Genomic DNA, 20,853 nt, shown 5'->3' on the forward strand with positions numbered 1-20,853 from the left:
AGCACTGCTAGGAATTTATCCAAGGGATACAGGAGTATCCTGTATGATGAATGGATCATCATCCAGTATCCTGATGAATGGATAACGAAATTGTGGTTTATATACACAATGGAGTACTACGTGGTAATGAGAAAGAATGAAATATGGCCCTTTGTAGCAATGTGGATGGAACTGGAGAGTGTGATGCTAAGTGAAATAAGCCATACAGAGAAAGACAGATACCATATGGTTTCACTCTTATGTGGATCCTGAGAAACTTAACAGAAGACCATGGGGGAGGGGAAGGAAAAAAAAAAAAGGAGGTTAGAGTGGGAGAGAGCCAAAGCATAAGAGACTTAAAAACTGAGAACAAACTGAGGGTTGATGGGCGGTGGGAGGGAGGGGAGGGTGGGTGATGGGTATTGAGGAGGGCACCTTTTGGGATGAGCACTGGGTGTTGTATGGAAACCAATTTGACAATAAATTTCATATATTGAAAAAAAATAAAAAAAAATAAAATCTTATAATCTTTTCTCCCCAGTTTTATTGAGATATAACTGACACACAACACTGTATATATTTAAGACGTAAAGAATAATGACTTGACTTACATATATATTGATATGATTACCACAATAGGTTTAGTTAATATCCATCACCTTGTATAGATACAAAAAAAAGAAGAAAATGTCTTTTTTTGCCTTGTGATGAGAACTCTTAGGATTCACTCCCTTAACATTCAAATATATCATATAGAAGTGTTGACTAGTCATTATGTTGTACAGTACATTCCCAGTACTTTGTTACCTTACAATTAGAAGTTTGTTCCTTTTGACCACCCTTATCCAATTCCTTCATCTCTCACCCCCTACCCCTGGTAACCACAAATCTGATCTCTTTTCTATGTGTTTCTTTTTTAATTGCTTTCTTTCTTTTTAAAAACTTTCACAGATAAATGAGATCAAGCAGTATTTGTCTTTTTCTGTCTGACTTTTTCACTTAGCATAATGCCCTCAAGTTCTCCATCCATGTTGTCACAATGGCAAGACTTCCTTTTTTTTAATGGCTGAATAATATTACGTTGTGTGTGTGTGTACATTTATACACACACCTCACAACTTCTTTATCCATTCATCTATCAATGGACACTTATGTTGTTTCCATGTCTTGGGTATATAAATCATGCTGTTATAAACTTGGGGTTGCTATGAACATCTCTTCAACAGTGTTTTTTCTTTTCCTTGGGTATATTCCCAGCAGTGGAATTACTGTATGGTAGTTCATTTTCTAATTTTTTGAGGCACCTCCATACTGACTTCCATAGTGGCTGTATCAATTTACAATCTCACCAAGAGTGCACAAAGGTTCTATTTTCTCCGCATCCTCACCAGCATTTGTTATCTCTTTTTGATGATAGTCATTCTAACAGGCATGAGGTGATATCTCATGGTTCTGATTTGCATTTCCTTTTTGATTAGTGATGTTGAGCACCCTTTCATGTACCCGTTGGCCATTCGTAAATCTTCTTTGGAAAAATTTCTATTTTGGTTCTTTGCTCATTTTTTAATTGGATTTTTTCTATTGAGTTGTATGGATTCTTTATATATTTTAGATATTAGCCATTTTATGAGAAATGATGTAAATATTTTTTTCTTATCATGTAGGTTGCTTTGTCATTTGTTGATCATTTCTTTTGCTGTGCAGAATGTTTTAGTTTGATGTAGTCCCTCTTGTTTATTTCTAATTTTGTTGCTTATGTTTTAGGTGTCATATAAAAAAATTGTTGCAAAGACCCTGTCAAGGAGATTTTTTCTGTTTTCTTCTAGGAGTTTTATGGTTTCTTCTTTTATGTTCAAGTATTAATCCACTTTGAATTAATTTTTATTTTTGGCTTAAGATAGGGGTCTAGTTTCATTCTTCCAAATGTGAATATCCAATATTCCCAGCACCATTTATTAAGAGAGCATCTTTTCTTCATTGAGTGTTCTTGGCTCTCTTGCAAGTATTAGTTGACCTTAGATACATGGGTTTATTTCTGGGCTCTTAATTCTGTTCCATTGGTCTTTGGGTCTGTTTTTTATGCCAGTACCATACTGTTTTAATTACTGTACTTTACAATATAGCTTGAAATCAGGAGTGTGATGCTTTCCACTTTGTTCTTTCTAAGGATTGCTTTGGCTATTTGGAGTATTTTGTGGTTCTATATAATTTTGGGATTTTCTCTACTGCTATAAAAAGTGTCATTGGAAACTTGGTAGGGATTACAATGAATATAGGTGGCTTTGGGTAGGTAGTATGGACGTTCTAACAATATAAATTTTCTTTTTAAAAAATGTTTTTTAATGTTTATTTATTTTTGAAAGAAAGAGACAGAGCATGAGCAGGGCAGGGGCAGAGAGGGAGGGAGACACAGAATCCAAGCTGTCAGTACAGAGCCCAATGCGGGGCTCAACCTCATGAACCATGAGATCATGACCTGAGCTGAAGTTGGCCACTTAAGTGACTGAGCCACCCAGGCACCCCTAAATTTTCTAATCCATAACATGGGATAACTTTCCATTTATTTGTGTCTTCTATTTATTTCATCAATACTTGTAGTTTTCAGTGTAGAAGTCTCTCACCTCCTAGATTAAATGTATTCCTACATATTTTGTTGTTTTTGCTGCTATTGCAAATGGAACTGTTTTATTTCTTTTTCAGATAATTTGCTGCTATTGTATAGAAACACTACTGATTTTTTTCCTTTTTTTTTAATTTAAATTTTAGTTAACACACAGTGCAATATTCGTTTCAGGAGTAGAATTCAGTGATTCATCACTTACATACACTACTCGGTCCTCATGACAACAAGTGCCCTCCTTAGTACCCATCACCCATCTAGCCCATCCCCCACCCACTCCCTCCATCAACCCATGGTTTGTTCTCTGTATTTAAGAGTCTCTTGTGGTTTGTTTCCCTCTCTTCTCTCACTTCCCCTTCCCATATGTTCATCTGTTTTGTTTCTTAAATTTCACATATGGGTAAAGTCGTATGGTATTTGTCTTTCTCTGATTGACTTATTTCATTTAGCGTAATACATTCTAACTCCATCCACATCATTACAAATGGCAAGATTTCATTCTTTTTTGATGGTTGAGTAATATTCTATTATATATATAATATATGTTATATTAATATATTATATATATACACCCATCACATCTTATTTATGTATTCATCAGCCAATGGACATTTGGGCTCTCTCCATAGTTTGGCTATTGTTGAAAATGCTGCTGTAAACATTTGGGGTGCATGTACTCCTTCAAATCAAAACACTGTTGATTTTTGTATGCTAATTTTGTATCCTGCAACTTTACTGAATTTGTTGATTAGGAAACAGTTTTTTGGTGTAATGTGCAGGATTTTCTGCATATAAAATCATATCATCTGCAAATAGGAACAATTTTATTTCTTATTTTCCAATTCTGAGGCTTTTTATTTCTTTTTCTTGCTTTATTGCTCTGGTGAGAATTCCCAGTACTAGGTTACATAGGACTGGTGAGAATGGGCATCTTGTCTTGTTTTTCCTTGTAGAGGAAAATCTTAGAATTAAGGCTAGATTTGTTTCTGGTCTTTCACAACTGAGTATGATGTTAGCTCTGAACCTGTCATATGTGGCCTTTATTATGTTGAGGTTCACTTCTTCTATACCCACTTTGTTAAAAATTTTTATCATGAATGGACGTGAATTTTGTTAAATGCTTTTTCTGCATTTATTGAGATGATCATATGATTTTTTTCTTTTACTGTATTAATGTAATGTATCACATTTATTGATTTATGTAAGTTGAATCTGCCTTATGTCCCAGAGATAAATCCCACTTGGTCATGGTGAATTATCCTTTTAATGTGCTGTAATTAAACTTGTTAGTATTTTATTGAGGATTTTTGCCTTTATATTCATCAGCATTATTGGCTAGTAGGTTTCTTTTCTTGTAGTGTCCCTTTCTGGTGTTGATATCAGAGTAATTCTGGCCTTGTAAATGAGTTCGAGAGTGTCCCTCCTCCTTGATTTTTTAAAAGAGTTTGAGAAGGATTAGAGTTAATTCTTTAAATATTTGATAAAATTCACCTGAAGCCATCTTGTCCTGGACTTTTCCTTATTGGAAGATTTTATTTTTTTAAAACTAATTCAGTCTCCTTATTAATAATTGGTCTGTTCAGATTTTCTATTTTTTCTTTATTCTGTCTTAGTACATTCTATGTTTCTAAGACTATTTCCATTTCTTCCAGGTTGTCCAGTTTATTGGTTTATAGTTGTTCATAGTACCTTCTTATGATTCTTTATATTTCTGTGGTATCAATTTAATGTTCCTTTTTCATTTATAATTTCGATTTGGGTCTTTTTTCTGTTTTGCTTCCTTAGCGTAGCTAAAAGTTTGCCAATTTTGTTTATCTTTTCCAAGAACCAACTCTTAGTTTTATTATCTCTATCATTTTCCTGTTCTCTATCTCATTTATTTCTCCTCTAATTTTTATTATTTCCTTCCTTCTTCTAACTTTGGTCTTAGTTTGTTCTTTTTTTTTTTCTAGCTTCTTGAAGCATAGAGTTAAGTTGTTTATTTGATATTGTTGTTTTTTAATGTAAGTATTTATTGTCGTGTACTTCTTTCTTAGAACTGATTTTACTGCATTCTATAAATTTTGGTATGTTGTATTTCTCTTTTCATCTGTCTCAAGATACTCTTTTATTTCCTCTTTAATTTCTTTTTTGATCCATTTATTGTTCAGGAGAGTGTTGTTACTTTCCATCAGTTTTCCAGTTTTCCTTCTGTTATTGATTTCTAGCTTCATACCATTGTGGTCAGAGAAGATACTTGGTATGATTTCAATTTTCTTGAACTTGCTAAGACTTGTTTTGTGGCTAGCTAACATATGGTCTATCACAGAAAATATTCCATGTACACTTAAGCAGAATATGTATTATGCTGTTGTTGGATAGAATATTCTGTGTATGTCTGGGGTATATTTGGTCTTTAGTGTTGTTCACATCTGCTGTTTCCTTATTTATTCTCTATCTGGATGAACTATTCATTGTTGAAAGTGGGGTATTCAAGTCCCTGACTATTATTATATTACTGTTATTTTTCCTTTTGTCTCTGTTAGTTTTGGCTTTATATATTTAGGTGCTCTGATTTTGGGTTCATAAATATTTACAATTGTTCTATCTTGATAGTTTGACCCATTTATCATTATATAATGCCTTTTAAAAAATTTTAATCATTTTTAGTTTAATGTCTATTTTGTCTGATATAAATATAGCCATCCCTGCTTTTTTTTTTTGTCATTTGCTTGAAATATTTTTCTATCACTTCACTCTCAGTCTATGTGTGTCTGTAAGGCTAAATTGAGTCTCTTGTAGGCAGTTTCTTATATTTCTGGGTCTTGTTTTCTTAAATTCATTCAGTTATTTTTTTTATTGAAAAACTTAATCCATTTTTATTTAAAGTAATCATTGGTATGTTAGGATTTGCATTGCCATTTTGTTGTTTTCTGGTGTTTTGTAGATCCACTGTTCCTTGCTTATTATCTTGCTCTTTTTGTGTATGTGTTTCGATGCCTTTGAAGCACCTTTATGATGCTTTTTTTGTGTAATTATTTCAGGTTTTATCCTTGTGATTACCATGAAGGTTACACAAAATATCTTAAAATTATAACATCCTATTTTAAACTGATAGCAACTTAACTTCAATGGCATTTCTAAAATTTATACTTATATTTCTCTTGCCCCTGACATTTTAAGTTATTGATGTTACATTTACATATTTTTATTTTCTGTATCCAGTAACAGATTATTGTAGTTATGATTATTTTTATTCATTTTTTAAACTTTTAAACTAGACTTGAAAGTGAATTACATACCACTATTACCATATTTCAGAATCTAATTTTGACTATATTAAATTTGACTATATTCATTACCAATGAATTTTATGCTACCTTCATATGTTTTTATGATGTTAACTAGCATCCTTTTACTTCTACTCAAAAAACTCCCTTTAACACTTCCTATTTTTTTTCAAGTTTTTATTTAAATTCTAGTTAACATACAGTGTTACATTAGTTTTAGGTGTAGAATTCAGTGATTCATCATTTACATGAAACACCTAGTGATCATCACTACTAATACCCTCCTTAACCCATCACCCATTTAACCCATCCTCCCACCTGTCACAAAAACAGACACATAGATCAATAGAAAACCTTTAGCACTTTTTTTAGGGCAGGTCTAGTGGTGATGAAATGCTTCAGCTTTTGTTTGTTGGAAAAGTTTTTATCTCTCCATTTTATTTTTTGACTTTTGACAATTTAACTATAATGTGTCTTGGTGTAGCCCTATTTGGGTTCAATCCATTTGGGATACTTTGGGCCTCATGGATTTGGATGTCCATTTATCTTCCCAGGTTTGGGAAGTTTTCAAGCCTTTTTCCTTTAAATATACTTCCTGTCACTTTTTCTTTCTCTTTTCCTGCTGGAATTCCCATAATGTGAATATTGTTTTTTTGAGTCTGTCTTGTAAGTTCTGGAGGCTTTCTTCACTGTTTGTCATTCTTTTGTCTTTTTGTCCCTCTGACTAGATAATTTCAATATAAGTCGCTGATTCTGTCTTCTGCATGGGAGGGTCTGTTTTTGAAGCTGTCTTTTGAATTCTTCAGTTTAGACATGGTACTTTTCTGCTCAGGATTTTTTTTTTAATGGTTTATGTGTCTTTGTTGAACTTTTCATTTCATTCATGCATTGTTTTCCTAGTTTTGCTTAGTTGTGTGTTGTCATAATTCACTAAACTTTTTTTTAGTTTTCATTTAGCTGTTGTTTATTGTAGTTAATAAGCCCTGAAAAAGTATTCATTAGACTGAATACACTAGAGAACATTTCCAATCATAAAATAACTATAGGGACTATAGTCTCTAGGAGACTGTGCTTTTCTGTTTCAACAAGTGTTGAGATATTGAGTTCTAGAGACAGAAGTTCAAGTTCTACACTTACTAACTACATAGCTTTATAGCCTTGATCAGCCTTTAGGTTCCTCAATATGTAAAAGGGATATGATAACAATATTTTTTCTTCCTATCTCAATGAAATGTTAAGGCGATCAAGTAAGATATGTCTGTGAAAGTGTTTTATAAAGTCTGGTGTTCCATAAATGTTAGCTATTGCTATAGAACATTTTCTCCTCTTTTTCAGCTGCATAAATTCTTATCCCACTGATGTAACAACATTAGTGTATTTTTATTTTAATTCCAGTATAGTTTTTATTAAGGTTTTCATTTTAATTCCAGTATACTTAGCATACAGTGTCCTATTTGTTTCAGGTGTACAATATAGTGATTCAACAATTGTATACATTACTCACTGCTCATCGTGATAAGTATACTTTAATCCCCATCACCTATTTCATCTATCTCCCCACCAATCTCTCCTCTGGTAACCATCAGTTTGTTTTCTATAGTTAAGAGTCTGTTTCTTGGTTTTTCTCTATTTATTTTCTCAGAAACATTAAAAAAGTTCTTACTTAGGTTTGTTTTCCAAGGTTTGCTAATTTATTTACACTCTTCCTCTAAGAAGACTACAGAATTAAAATGTTTAGCTCCATAAACAGCATCACAAGAATTCTTCATGGAGATTTTTAAATGCACTGAGGAGATGGAATTGTCATGAACAGGAATTCTGCTACCTGTATATTGTCAACTCTTCTATGGAGCCACTTATTTATATATCAGAAACATAAGCACATCCAACAGAACAGAGAATGCTTTCTGTTAGACTTAGAATTCATTGGTATATTAATTCAAGGGAGCCCTATGAACGAAAAGTGCAGGGCTGAAATACAAAGGCACATTCAGTGTCCAATGAGAAAAAAAGGAGTCCTCTGGACCATGATTTACCCATCTCTATTTTCTAAGTTCAACTCCTAAAATGTGTAGTGCGGTAAAGAGAAGGAATGAACAAATTAACTTTCATTTTCTAGCAGGAGGAGATGGGAGATGCTCAGGAGTGAATCAATCACTTTGCCACTCGCTGCACTGACAGCATTCATCCGCGTGAGCAAACTTCTGTGTGGGCAATGCCAGTGAAATTTATTTCTCAGAGTGAGTTTACTGCTTACATTCAAGGCATCTCATTTTTCTGGCAATCAGGATAAATTGTGTCTTAGTAATAATATTGTAGCAAGCTATTCTTTACTTGAGGAGTCAGTAATGACTGTGTCTTACATTTGCATTAATTCTGACAAGATTTACTGGTGCTTGCTGATCTGTAAATTTCAAAATGGCAAACAGCAGCAAAGGTCAACACAGCAATAATATTAATAGCTTTAGAGAAAGGTTGAGAGACTCGGAGATTCCAGATGATAGCCTGGGTGAGAGGGAAATTCAGCGAATGGTTTTGTCATCTATTTCTTCACTCCTTATTTTATAGGGTAATTATAGTACCCTAGTAAAGGAAGCATGAGGTCACAAAGAGCAATAATATGGAATGTTGTTTAATCATAGGTAACATTTTCTCCAGAATCTTTATCTTATAAAAACACTTGGAAAAGCTGGTGAGAAGTTGGAGATTTGTGGCATTATAGTTTATAGTTACAGGACATGGAATTTTTTGAAGGTTAAGGACAACTCAGTATAACATTCTTCTTGTAATATATTTATCACTCAGTGGAAACTCATGAGCTAGAAAAACATGGTTAAATAAAAGAGATACCTTGATGCTTTAGGTATATAATGGGAGAAATGTGTTCCACCTCACACTGCTTTCATGTCTTCTGTGAAATCTTTCCTGATAACTCTAGAACAACAAATTAACCATTCCTTCTTCCATATCATTTCTTACCCAGGTAGCACAGAAGCTTCTTTCTGTTGATGCCCTCTTTACATTGTCTTGTGATTTATTTGTTTACTTATCATTGTCCCTTTCTAGACTCTATGGTCTACAGGGTAGGAATTGTATGCTTTTCATCTAACAGGGTACCTGACTTATAATATGTGCTCTATAAATGTTGTAGTAAAAGTGAGAATGCCTGGGTGCACTTTGGCCACTGTGCACTTTGTGGTCAGACACCTCTTTGTTCCATAGATGGCAAGAGGAATCAGATGATTTTAAGGTATGGAGCAAGAGGTTCCTGTTGAATAACTGAAGTATGTAAGACATCCAGATAGGAATCAATACAAGGCACTTAACCAAAGTAGTCATTTGTGGTTTGACTAATCTGGATATCCATCTTGAATAAAACCTAGATGAGTTCTTTCAGTATCTTGAAGACCACAGAAGAATGAATGTAGAATAACTGAATCCACTGCATAGGAAAATAACTAAATGTAATTTGCTTTATAGTTAAACTTAAGTGGTATTATATTCAGCAAACTATAAATGACATTGAGAGCTTTGGTGTAAAGCCTGCTAACTTTTCTCACTAAAGACGTGGAGAAAATTCTAAAGCAGCAGAGAATAGTTTGTTCTTGTACATGGACTCCTTTCTTATTTTGTTGTCAGACCTTCTAGGCTCTGTGGTGATCTGAGTCAACATTTGCTTTCATTAGAACCTTTATTATTCTCTTCAGAAATATCTCAGTCTTTACTCATTAAAGTCTTTACTGATTAGATTAAAAGGAGTTGTGTCCCATTAATTAATTGCTACAACTACTCTAAGAAAATCTCCCTGTTTCTGATCTTGTACCCCTTCATCTTTCTCTGATATCTGCATGCTATGAATTTTCAGGGTGAGTCCTAAATTATTCTTGTTATGGCAATTGGAGAGGTTGTATTCTGTCCTTTTGATGAGGAGAGTTATTTCCTGAATGGGGTCTGAGCCAAAGCAGAACTTGCATTGGGCCAAAGGGTCACACTAGCTGTTCTGTGACACAGTCCAGTATTCTTTCTGGGTAAAGTGGTTCGTGGTTTTCCTTTTGAATCATTTCACATCTGATAAGACATAAGCCTTGGAGACATAATACTGAGGATAAAAGTAGGCAACCATGTTTATTTAGATACTTGTAACAACTAACATGCCTGAAGGCATAAAGAATAGGAGAATTATAAGTCATGACCACTGTAGGGAAGAGACTTCTCCTCTTCTCATCAGGATAAATTATCCTGTGGTAGGATAAATTATCATGCTTAATTCTTTACCTCTCCCTGTATCCATGCCCTTTGCTATGTAAATGGGAGTTCTTCTACTACTGGACAACTGTACTTCCCCATCCCTAAGTTGGAGCTTAATGTTGTGCTTTTTTTTGGGCAATGGGATGTCAACAGATATGAAACAAGCAAAGACTTAAAATGTACTTGCATCGTTGGGCTTCCCCTCTTGTGTCTTTGCCCCTGTCATATGAAGAAGTTCCCTGAGATAGTTGCTGCTCTTTAAGCATGTGTGCCGTGATAAATATACTTAATGCAGATTTGAGCCCAACTACAGAGAATAGACAAGCCCAGTGGAACCTGCAGGTTGAAGCAGAGTCATCAGGCCAGGTCAGCTGACCTCCTAAACAACATGTGACTAGCAGTCATGTGAGTGAGAATAAATGGTGGTTGTTTTAAGGTAATGATTCTAAACTGGTTGTGATTTTGCCCTCCAGGGGCACTTGGCTATGTCTAGAAACATTTTTTGCTGTCACAACCCAGGGGATACTACTGGAATCAAGCCAGAGATGCTGATAAACATCCTACAATACATGGGATAGATCCCTACTACAAATAATTATATGGCCCCAAATGTTAATAATGTTGTTATAAAGAAATCCTGTTTTAAGATAATAGCTAATTGATATCCCTACTATCTTATTTTGTTGTCAGACCTTCTAGGCTCTGTGGTGATATCCCTACTATCTGCCGTCTTCTACTAGATGCTCCCTGGCCCCCATGAATGAAGACTCTAATTTGGTCAGAGCCCAGAATCATCACTGGGCCAAGATTTACTAGTAAGCAGAATTTTTTATGCCTTTAAGGCGTGACTCTGTTCTATGTTCTGTCTTATGTTTTCTGCCACAATACTAAATAGATTTATGTCTTCGTGGGTAAATCCAGCTATCTGCTTCTCATTTTTTCTTTTCTTTCTCTTCAGTCTCTTTTGAATTTCTTGCTTACTTATGTTCTCTCTTTTTAGATGCTGCTGAACTTGCCTCCAGGCCCCATGATATAGGTTAGGTTCAATTAAGTATGAGGACTTTCTGCTACTTGTTCAGCTATAAATATAATGGTACTTTGATTTCCATCCTGCTGTTTTCCTTAGTGCATAGGCCTCCCCCAGGAACCCTACAGGGCAGAAGGCTTTTGACATGACAGGATGCAGGCAGTTCCTGGTCCCAGGTGGTAATACCATCAAATAGCACTGAAGCCTGTCCCTGGGATCCTCACAGGCTCTCAGCTGTTAAATTGTCTGGTAAAAATGTTAAATTCTATAGAAGTTAAAAAAAAGGAGGTGTGAAAATCCCTGAAAAAGACTTCATGGAGAAAATAGGAAATATTCAACAACTATTTGTTGAACCAATTTCAGATAGGTACATTTGACTGTTAAGCATTCAACACCCTTCAAAATGTAGCTTCACCTTTTTTTCTACCCTAATCTCTATACACACACAGTAACCAAATCAGGTGACTCATTGCTCTTCAAATAAGCCTGTGACTTTACACTTGCACAGTGTTGCATGTGGTCTTCTTTCTGGATCTAACCTATTCCCCTGTATTTACACAACCCTTTACACTTTAATGTTTATAACCGGTCTCTAATGTCACCTTCTTGATCTTTTCTGTGTTCTTTTTTTCTACCTTTGTACTTATTAGAATTGTGTTCTTATATTTCTTAATGTTTTAGTATTCCTGACAACTATTAATTTTTGGGATTCAGGAATAAGAAATTGAAATTGCCAGGAATTCTTGGGTATTCCTGAAGCCCTAAGTTTCCCTTAAAATATTTCATACTTTTTATATTATTATGCATTTCTAAAAAGGTTGTACAGGCAACAGGAATTATTAGTCTAGGAGTATTTACAAGCCTATAAATGAATAGCCTATAGTAAATGTTCAAACGCTGGAAAACACCAGTCAACATTTTCAAGTAGTGTGCAAATAGTGTAGCATTTGGATCTCTTAGCAATATTCAGAGTACTACAGAGAATCACCTGTCAAAATTGCCAATTTAAGGACTTGCTTTCTTTTCACTACTTGTTATTTCTTAGAATTTCACTCATAGGATTTGTTTACAGTATACAATACATGTGAACATATTAATACTTATTTTATTTGAAAGAATGATTAACCATCATCAGTTGATAGGGCCATGAATACACTGTTATAAAAAGGCAATAGCTACAAGCAAGACTGAATAAATCATGAACACTTTTATCCTATTTGATCCTGTCTTGCTTCTTAGAGTGTAGACTTTAACCTTTGACCCAGTGTGTCAGCATTTTCCATCTTGCTTTCAACTCAACATCAGTGATTCCCTCTCACCAGTAAGACTTCTATGCTAATTGTTAAACTTGAATTTTCATAGGCGAAGTATACTTTTTCCATATTTCTGATTTTTGACTGATTTTTATTGGAATTTGGGATTTAGCAAAACCTGTTTCCCAAAAAATGCCTAGAAGAAATTCCTGCATAGAAACAGTAGTGCCTTTCAATTTACATATCCTATCTCCTATGTGCATATTCAGACTTCTACATGATACAAATCTGCTACAGGTTTTGCGGAGGGGAGCGATATGCTAAATGTAGGCCTTTACCAAAATGAATTTGAGAACTGAGAAATGTCAAATTGCAGGTGGTGGAGAACATGATAGGAGTAAGTGAATTTAGATGGAGGTAACTTAGGGAATGTTAATGCAGGTATGAAGAAACCTGACCTAGAATAGAAAAAGTAAGAATAAGGAAATTACTTGATAGTAACTTGATAAAGATAATAGAGCAGAGGGAACAGTCTAAGATCTGAAATATTAAGCTTGGGGACAAACAGAGTTGTGGGGGTACTAATAGAAATTGGGAATTTGAGGAAAAAAGTTAACTCTTAGGAAACACTGGCTAATATGCCAGGAACTGTGCTACTCAGTTTCTTTTCTTTTTTTTAAATGTTTATTCATTTTTGAGACACAGAGAGAGACACAGTGTGAAAGGAGAGGGGTAGAGAGAGAGGGAGACACAGATTCTGAAACAGGTTCCAGGCTCTGAGCTGTCAGCACAGAGCCCGACACGGGGCTCGAACTCACGAACCGCAAGATCATGACCTGAGCCGAAGTTGGACGCTTAACTGACTGAGCCACCCAGGCGCCCCTCACTTTCATACATTAACCAATATAGAAAAGAGTCAATTCAAAGAAGGAAGGTAATCTAGAGTTGGAGGAGATGGAACAGTAATTGGTGAAGTCCAATGGACAATTGGAAATATAGGACTTGAATATAAGTGAGAGGTCAGAGTTGGTTACACAGGTGTATTTTTGAGGAATAAGAATAGAGACAATGTTTATAGCTATGAGAAATGAATGTGGGCCTTCTTGAGTTGGTCTAAGTCTCATCACCATTTAGAATAGAATATTTAGACATCATAAACTGAAAGTGGAGAAAGTATGCTTTTCCATCGTTATGATTGGCATGTGGTAGAAAAATCCCAGGATATATGTAACTATTTTCTTTCTGTATTTGGATACATAACAGAACTTATTAATTGTAGAAGAAGCTATTGAAATGTAAGCCATAATGAGTTTGTTAGGATCTGCTAGTCTTGTGACATACTATGCTAACAAAATGACACTTAGCCTTAGATTTGAGTGACCAAGTGACTTTTGGGAATTTATGGAATGTAATCAAGTTGTTCTTTTAAAAATCAATACCGTGGATGATTTGTTATTAGAATCGAGCAGATACGGTTTTAGGTTTAGATATCAAGCTGCAGTGCTATTCTCAATTCTTTTTTGGATTTGAGTGATTAAGTAATTCACTCGTGGCGCTAAAAGAAGTCAGAGGAAGAATAATGATCTGAACTCTCTGACCCGAGTAAATTTCCCCACTGACATCTTTGGCACCTGAAATGTAACATGGTTAAGAAAAACAAACAAACAAAAACCTTGTGAGGAAGGAAAAGTGACCTGCTAATATAACTAGTAGGTATGGTATAAGAATGGACTCTGTTAGGGATAGCATTAGTGTATTTATTATCAAAAACCTTGACTCCTAGAAGAAAGATTGAAAAGTGATAAAGAGATTGGGGGGAAAAAGTAAGAAAGTGGTTAGAAAGTAAAAACATGAATATTCCACTCCTGACCTTTTGCTCCATGACTTTTCTGATCCCATTTAATTTTCAGTTGTGTGCTTATTCTTGTTCCTTAAGTCCTTTTTTGTCCTGAATGTATTTATTTATAGCATTTATTTTGCATAATAGAATACTCCACTTGTATGAGTTTGCTGTGTTTCCTTTAAATATATGATGAAAGTACCTTCTTTCTATGCTGCATCAAGACTATTTCCCTCACAAGCACAGGGATAATACACTTAAGAGGCATTAATGGAACTGGGTTTAAGTGAAAGCCATTCTTCATTTCATGCACCCAGCACTCTTCTTCTAAAGGACAGTGAGTTTATTATTCAAAGCCACATTTAACCAGAAGAATTTTTGCCAGAGTTAGCCACTCAATCACAGAGCAGAAATGAAAATCGTGTGCTGCTTATAGCCCAAGTGCAACTGTTTTATTGAACATTTTAGCAGATTATACCAATGCTATGATTATATATGAGAAGTTTTCTAAGTTACAGGCCAAGAAATGCTTTGAATTTCAGTCAGACTTGGTACATGTTGAGTTACAATTATTAATGGAGGCTCTACCCCTTGAAGGGGAAACGCAACAACTTAGGGGCTCTCTGGTTTTTGTTTTGTATTTCTTCAGACAGTTTAAGTGACCACAATTTAATCTCCTATTAATTTTTGTCCAAAGTTATTTTACTATCAAATAAATGATGCCATTTTGGAATAATTTGTTCAGCTACTGTGATTTTAAGGTTTCCATTTTTGTTCACTGAACAAATTCTTAATTATCTAAGGGCAATTGAAATGCTCCACAAATCTTTGTGCAGTCAAAGTTATTTCTGTGAATAATGTAGAAACTAACCTCTTGGGAGCCCGTCTATATTTGAAAGGTTTACTAATGGGCTGCTTCTTCCCCTTGCACATATGCCGGTTTATAATTTACAGCAGCCCTCCAGGAGCTGTGTCTAATCCCACAGCCCTGCCGCACATCACAGCACACAGCTCTCAACTGCCACAAATCCCTGGCTGGGAACTTTCTGTTTTCTTCTCTTCCTACAGTTTATGTATTTTGTGTCTATGGTTTTAGTATTTCTAGTTAATGGAGCCCAAAACATGTTAAAGTTTATGTCATTAAAACATTTCAAGAACTTCCGTCTTTGGAGATACAGATTTGCCTTCTCTATAAGATTTTTACTTTTCAGCACAAGATGTAGGGATTATCATCATTTCTTTCTATAATCAAGTAATTGGTTCAGGAGTCAAAGTAATTGGAATGTTCTGAGAGTGTCTTCTATGGCTGTTTCTCCCATTGCTGTTCATTACCACCCATGTGCCAGATCTGCTGCCTTCTCTGCCTTTGTGGGTATTTCTTCAAACCAATGATGAATCTCTTTGGGAATAGCGGTTGTCTTTTGTCTTTGTGTTTCCTAGGCGTATATTCATACTTGGATTTGTGGAATGGAAGAAAGCCAAATTAACTACACTTTACTCTTTCAGTTCTTGACATGCATTTTTGAACAGGCTGCCATCACGTTAGCTTGATGCCTCCTATATTGGGGGCTTCTATTTAAGGAACTGAATTGCATTATATTCTTTTTGGTTTTGAAATTCCCAAGTAATTTACAGAACTAAATTTAGGAATATGTTTTTTATTTCATTTAGCATTTTTATTTATTTTTATTTAGCATTTTTATTTATTTAGCATTTTATTTCATTTTATAATCAAATTTATTTCTATACTGAATACAGCCTAATACCTCTTTTTGACTTTTGGTCTTTTCTGCTATTTTATTGATTTTTATATTGTTTACTATTTATTTTTCCTTCATCCTGCTTCCATTTAAATGCAAACTAGGTACATTGGCTTTGGAGTCTGAAACTGATACAGCTTTCTGATTTCTTTCTTTCAGTAGGAAATTCCTTTCTTCCTGTTAGTGAGAACTATCTTCTGCTCTTTGAATTTAGAGCATACCCTGTAGCCAGGCCATTTCATTTAATAATACACCATTTTTTTCTTCATGTTGCTTCTAATTTTATTTTGTTTTTCTTGGTATTATTCTAAGGCTTATATATTTTAAAGGAAAATAATGTGTTGTCTATTCTTGATATTTGGAAGTTAGTTTTTTGTATTGCTGCTTCAATTTATTAAAAGCTGTTTTTACAAAAAATATGTATCTTTAAGCACAAGTTGTTTGTTGTACTAGTCATTCTTCTAGATCTTTTGTTTTTTTTCCCTCTGTTTCTTGAACTCTGTTAAGTTCTTGGGGCTATCTCAAAACCAGCCAGATTCCTATGGAGAAGAGAGATTTGGGCTATCTTGAACTCAGTGGTGTGTGATCACCATGGAAATACAGCATTAAGGCCACAATGACTGATTTACATTGGTAATACGTCGCTCTCCCTTTCCTATTAAACTTTCTGTCAGGAGAAATTATTAATCATGTGACACTTTCTTTTTCATTACATTCTCTGTGATGAGACTATGAGACTGTGAAATGCCTATTACATTTTATGAATGATGAGCAAGTACAATAACATTTTGATTCTTTTTTTTTTTTGTCTACACTGTATTGTTGGCCAACTGCCTTATTCAGTTTGACTGTGCAGCATTCTGACTTATGGTTCACAGAGTTAGCTAACCCAAATCCAGAATACTAAGAACCTATAATTCAAAGGTGACATCAATCTCATGATACAATTTTTGCATTAAAACAAGATTGTAGTGAGATATGCCAATATCATAATATGACCTGTTCTTATTAAATGATTGGTATTCAAACTGGACAAAGCAAATTGAACCAAATACTATTCAAAATAATTTATTGCATTTTCTTCTCAAAACTGCCATGGTATTCACAGGCAATTGGGCAGTTACATAATTTTGTAATATGAATACAAAAGGCCTAATATGTACAATGATCATACTTTTGAGTTAAAGAATGTTAAATGTCAGTTACTGGGCATAAGGTACTTATAAATCCTCATGGGGGTGGCAGTAACCCTGGGACACAGGAAGAAATCAGAATACAGGAAGCCTGTATGTACTTCTAGTTCTGTTGGGCAATAAGGTGGTCTCCCTGACTAGTTTTTCTTTTTCCAGCTTCCTGCTGCAAGACAGTTCATGCTTACCAGTCTCAATCATCACACTCTTCTTGGGTACCATGACACTGTACTCTGTCTTCCATGGGAGAACAATTGAGTGTTGGATCTTGGGAAATGTGGGATGAAAATATTCAACAAAACCCTCTTGCTAATGTCAAAGCTCTTGCTATTCACTTCAGTTTAATGCTATGGCAGCTCAGCTCAAATTCATAAGATGACTGTGAAATGAATTGTCTGTAGGTTTCTTGACTTAGTAGTAGTAGAGAATAACATGCTGGTTGATACCCTCTGCCTTTGTCACTGTGTCACCTTCATGAAACAATAATCACTTGAAAGCAGAAACTCTGTATGAATTTATCATTGTATTCCTCACAATTTTAGGTGTATAGTGTCTTACACTTAATAGTATTCAATAAATATTTATAGAATTGAATTGAGAGCCTAATAAGAGGAAATGAGTTTACATTCCACAGCAGATAGGATTTTAATTACCTTCACTGTTGAACTTAATACATGGATATTAAGAACCACTAAATGGCTATTTCTAAATGTCTCTTATTTGTTCAACTAACATTTGTTGAATCTATATGCCCAGTATTGTGTTGGGAGCTAGGGACAGAGAGGGGTCATTAAGAGCCTAGTCCCTCAAGCGACTCCCAACAACAGGGTATCTTTAAGGATATTTAACTGGAATAGGCGCTAGATCATTTCAAGTTTAGATCACAGGGTTGATGAAGTCAAGGTAATTGCTTTAATTCTTTCAGTGCATTTAGTCAGACACTATAATCTATGGCTTCTTTCAGGCCTAAGTGCCTGGTCACAAGTGGGATGTGGTGATGAACTATGTGTGAATCTGTGTCCAGTCATCATCACTATGGGGAAGCCCCTCTAAAACATGTGACCAAAGTGGTCAGTAGCACCATCTCCTCCTACAAAGAACATTTTCATCTTTAACACTTTTGTTTTTATTGTTCTTATAGGCTTACAAGAAACTAACTCTTTGAATTTCAACTCTTATTTTCAAAATTAACCTTGGATGCTTGACAAGAGAAAGGCTTGGCTCATGGAAACTTCTCTGTGTAGTTGTTGACTTTGGTTGTTATATGATAGGGTTTAGTACTGGTGGCACTTGCCTGAGACCTGCTAGCCTATACAGAATCTTTGGGAGAATTATACAAAGGAAGCTTTTCTAGGAAGATGAATTAGAAAGAGGTCCCCCTTTTTTTCCTGGAGGCTGATGGAACCCTACACCAGAGCACAGCATTCAGAATGAGCAGAGAGCATGGATTGAATTTCAGTGCCATTCAGACCTTTTGTCAGATCCTTTTGTGCTTTAGACAAAAGGCATAACTGTAGGCCATAGTCCTGGCACTTGAAGATGAAATGAAATTTAATTTGTGACTCTATAATGATATCCACTTATTTTTTAACCCTAAAGAGAGTGCTGTTCCTATTTCCATAAAGATTGTACATTTAAAAACCTACTTGCTAATGGCATGTCTCCAGACTCATTTCAATACACAAGTTCGCTCACATAATGCTTAAGAGAACTTGATGTCTCGAGAGAGCAGCTCAGTGCCTACTTCATGAGTGCTCTGGGGTGGGTGTGAATGGAAATTGTGGAAAAGTGAACTGCATTAAACATCTGAGTGTTTTTCAATGAGTAACAGGTGTGTAATACATCTATGATAACACCATATCATTTTTATGCTATTTGATAAATTATATTTATTCTCTGTAATTTATATTGCTTTGCTTATTTGTGAAGAACAAGGCAGAAATAATATGTTTTAAACTGTAAGATGGCATACTGTGAGATCTCAGTGTAAAAGGATAGGTTTCCCTTTAAACTTAACTGAGTAAGAAAAAGAAGAGCCCTGTTAACACTTGTGAGTCTAAGCAGGTGACTTTGTAGACTCAGTAACAGAACAGTTGCCCACCTTCACTTACCCACATAGGTGTATAAACACATGCAAAAACAAAATGCTAGGCACTTTTTGAGAATGGCTGAAATTCTCCTCTATTTGGTAGTGCAGAGAATTGTTAACAACCTAATGCTGACCTTGATTCTTTCTGTTTCTTCCACCATTGTGATGTAAACTCTGTTGGGACAAGAATCTTGTTGTCTGGTTCATTCTAATATGTCCTGTAGCAGTGTCACTACATTGAGTGAATTTTCATGGCATATATTTGAATAAATAATGAATTAATGTTTTTAAATTATATCATCATTAATTTTTTAAATTAAATATATAATGTGCTGATTTTTCACGCCTAAACTAGGCCTAATTGAGATATCCACAGAAAAATTAAAAATTAAACTTGTGATATTTTCGAGTGAATTTTGGACTTATTGTCTGCATGTTTTTTTATTTAGAGAAAGTTTGTAGGAAGCATACAGGGAGTCAATTATTCTGTGCCATAAATTAAAAGAATACCAGATATAGAAAAATCTAAATAAGAGGGTGTTTTATGCCCCTGACATTTTTCTAGCCCTCATCTTTTCTTTCTTTCTCTCCCTCTCTCTCTCTTTTTGTGGGTGGTTGTGGTCAGAAGGAGGCTAAAAAAATGGGAGTGGGATAATTTTAGAAAAATGTACACTGAATGAAAAGGACATTTTATAAAACTTAGATTTGTAGTAAAATTATATTATTTTAATATGTACTTTTGCCAATTTTAGTATCAACAGACTAATTTTTTTTTGGCAAGCTGATTATGTGGTTTGTTTGTGGACCTAACCTTCAGAGATGTAATGAATTGGGTGTATATTTACATAATTTACATAAATATAAATATTTATGTTATAAAACCATATAAATTTTATTTGCTAGAAATATCTCTGGTTTAAAAGTATATGCTTTGAATTCTAACATGAATTTTCTGTAATTGGGAAAAATAGAAGAGGTCTGAACCTGGATTATCTAAAATCACATATGAATGCAAATCAGGCAATTGTTAGCATTTCCATTTGCAGTGTTAATTAATTGGCAGATATTTGTAGCTTTACAAGCCAAAACTCTTGTAAATTATTGCATTAGGTATTCAGGGAAGCAGAACATATTAGAGAGTGACTCTTTGATGAAATCATAATTTGAAGTAATATATGTCCTGTTAGTCCATAATATCCTGAGATTATACAAAATTGCTCAGTGTGGTAATTTGGTCCTATTAGACTTTGGTATAGAACTGACTTTACTACATGGCATAGAGTAATAATCTATCTTGTTTTAGAGACTCAGGAAGGGGATCGTTCCCTCAAATCTCTCTTTCCTACTTAGGAATGACCACAAATCTCCTTTCCTCCAGACCAGTCCTATTTTATACCTGTTTTCCTGCCATTATCACTCACAGCACTCCTTTCACTCTCAAAGTGTTCTATTCCTGTTTTAACAAGAAATTATTTGGTCACACTACTGCTAATAATTTGCCCTAACACTAGACTTAGTCATTTATACTTTAGAGTGAATGTAATTTAGAAACTTTCCTAAAAGTAGATTTTTTATTAA

This window comes from Panthera tigris, chromosome B3 (assembly GCF_018350195.1).
Source record: "Panthera tigris isolate Pti1 chromosome B3, P.tigris_Pti1_mat1.1, whole genome shotgun sequence".
NCBI lineage: Eukaryota > Metazoa > Chordata > Mammalia > Carnivora > Felidae > Panthera > Panthera tigris.